The following is a 2522-nucleotide window of genomic DNA, read 5'->3' as shown; positions in this document are numbered from 1 at the left end:
GTCCACATATCAGACTGTCCTTACTCTGTCACAAGCGACTTTCTTCCTTGTAGTAAAGGGTTCACCTGAACTTCCCCCCCATGGCTCTCAGTTGGGTCTGGTCCCCTGAGGTTCTCTTCTGTCCTCTCACCTGCCCCTGATTGGTTGTCTATAGTTCCCGCTTAATGCTAAGCCCTACAACCCACCAGACAAGGCCAGGTCTCCTCCTTAGCTTGGCTCTTGGTGCTAAAATCTAATATCCGTTCTGACATTTTCTAGGTCACGTATGTCGGCAATCACAAGACTGCAGGACAAATACTTTGCGCTGATAGGCTGCTGCCGACCTGTCATTTTTTTTAGATGGCTGCCCATGACACATGAGGTAAAAACAGACAGAAGTTTAGGCCTCACATTTTTTGGGGTCACTTGAGACCTCTCATTTGCCTAAGCCACCCCTGACACTATTAAATGGCATTGTACAAAGGTTGGAGATGAGAGGAACCAGGAAATTAGGGGGGGGGGGGGGCTTCTAGTTTCTGGACCCTCCCAAGGGATGGGCTCAGCTCTCCAAGAACACCTACAGAACCTCCAGGTTAGGTAGAGCTGGAGAGAAGACGATAACCTTCTATTCAATTGTATATTTCTGAAATCACGAATATTATACATCTTCTTTCTTGTTTTTAGGGTCACCATGAGGGGCTCCTTTGTCATGGCAAAACTCATATTGCTGCTGGCTGTGGCTCTTCTCTGTCTCTTGTTCCTTATGGACGGATTTAAATTAACGGATGGAGGAAAAACCCGAGAAGACCCACCAGTCCTCCCCAAACCCAAGAAAAGAGAAGTGGTTACCAGCTGCCAGGAGGACCCAACGGCAAAAAATATCACAGGTTTTGCCAAGCTGCCGGCACTCATCCAAGACTTCCTGACCTACAAACACTGTAGGGACTTCTCGCAGATCCTGGACCAACCCATGAAGTGCGGCGGGCGAGGGAAATCCAATGAGGTTTTTCTGCTTTTCGCCATAAAGACTTCTCCCCAAAACTTCGAAAGGAGAGCCGCCCTTCGCCAGACTTGGGCCGAGGAAAGCAGTTATGACGGGGCCCGCGTCAAAAGGGTTTTCCTCGCCGGCACTTCCAAAAACCTGCGCGAGGACAGACGTTTTAGGCAGCTTCTAAAAACGGAGAGTGAGAAGTACGGGGACATCCTTCAGTGGGACTTCCACGACACTTTCTATAACCTGACCTTAAAGCAGTTCCTCTTCCATCGGTGGTTTAGCGAAAACTGCCCGGGAGCCCATTTCGTGATGAACGGCGATGACGATATATTTACCAACACCTTCAATGTCATCACCTACCTCCGGGATCAAGGGGCTGATAGACACCTCTTTGTTGGGTATCTCCTAGCCAACACTGGGCCCATTCGGAGCCCGGCAAGCAAATATTACATCCCCGTTCAGGTCTACAGCTCCAATTCCTACCCGCCTTATGTGGGGGGTGCAGCAGTCCTCATGTCACGATATACCGCCCACGTCATTTCCAATACATCGCTGGAGATCCCGCTCATTCCCATTGACGATGTTTACCTCGGCATGTGTCTGGAAAAGGCCGGCTTGGCCCCAGCCTCCCACGCGGCCATGCGTACGGAGGGAGTGGCCGCGCCAACAAATGTTGACTCTTTCGAACCTTGTTTTTATAGACAGCTTTTAATGGCGCACCGCATGGTTCCCTTTGAGATGATGATCATGTGGCACGCTGTGCAAGGTCCTGACCTTGACTGTGGGCAGAAACACTTGGTGTCCAGCACGGCATTGGACAAAGCCAACAAACTGTGAGCCAATCTAGGCCTCTCCTCTTGTCCATCAAGCATCTGTTTTGGGCAAAAGCCATTGAGCAGGTTGAAGGCCACCAGCATCTAGAGCTGCTTAACTGTCAGGATACCGTGCACGGTTGTCCCCACACCACGTGCAGGTATCTATACAAGAGGACCTATACGTGGCCACGAATGCTTACAAAACTATAATTTATTAGCTGCACCGAAACACCACAACCATAAACACCACCACCATCGCCACCACCACCACCACAGCCACCATCACCACCACCCCCCACCAACACAAGTAACATGTAGAAATATAAGTAACAATTACACCCCGGAGACAGGGCAACCCCTGGGGAGCAGGACAACAAGGAGGGAGCCACTGATCAAGAGTAGTGATGGTCTCGGGCGTGTTCGCAGCACCTCGTGCCGAGCCCGCCAGGAAGCTGACAGAGCCGCAGTGCCAATCCCGTTTACTGAGACATTATCCCGGTCCGCAGCTGAAAAGATCGGGATATGTCTCAGTGCCTGTGATTGGCGCTGTCAGCTTCCTCATGGGTAATCGCTGAGAGACCTCAGGGGTCAGGAACAGGCTATGGCGACAATACTGAGGCACAGGCCTCACTGCAGGCAGAGGTTAAATGTCTCCCAGATCAGCACCAGGTGGTGCCTAATTGCTGGGAGACACCCGCAGGCAAGCACTGGAACTGCAGGATCAGCTCCACAGT

General features: G+C 51.4%; 1 pseudogene; it reads left to right on the top strand.

Annotated features, from left to right (window-relative positions):
- The first annotated feature begins 670 nt into the window (after positions 1 to 670).
- On the top strand, positions 671 to 1810 carry LOC108801707 (annotated as a pseudogene).
- The last annotated feature ends 712 nt before the right edge of the window (positions 1811 to 2522 follow it).

Source organism: Nanorana parkeri, unplaced genomic scaffold (genome assembly GCF_000935625.1).
Source record: "Nanorana parkeri isolate BGI_ZX_2015 unplaced genomic scaffold, ASM93562v1 scaffold2454, whole genome shotgun sequence".
Lineage (NCBI taxonomy): Eukaryota > Metazoa > Chordata > Amphibia > Anura > Dicroglossidae > Nanorana > Nanorana parkeri.
Note: the sequence above shows the minus strand (reverse complement) of the source record. Positions and strands in the feature narration are given on the sequence as shown.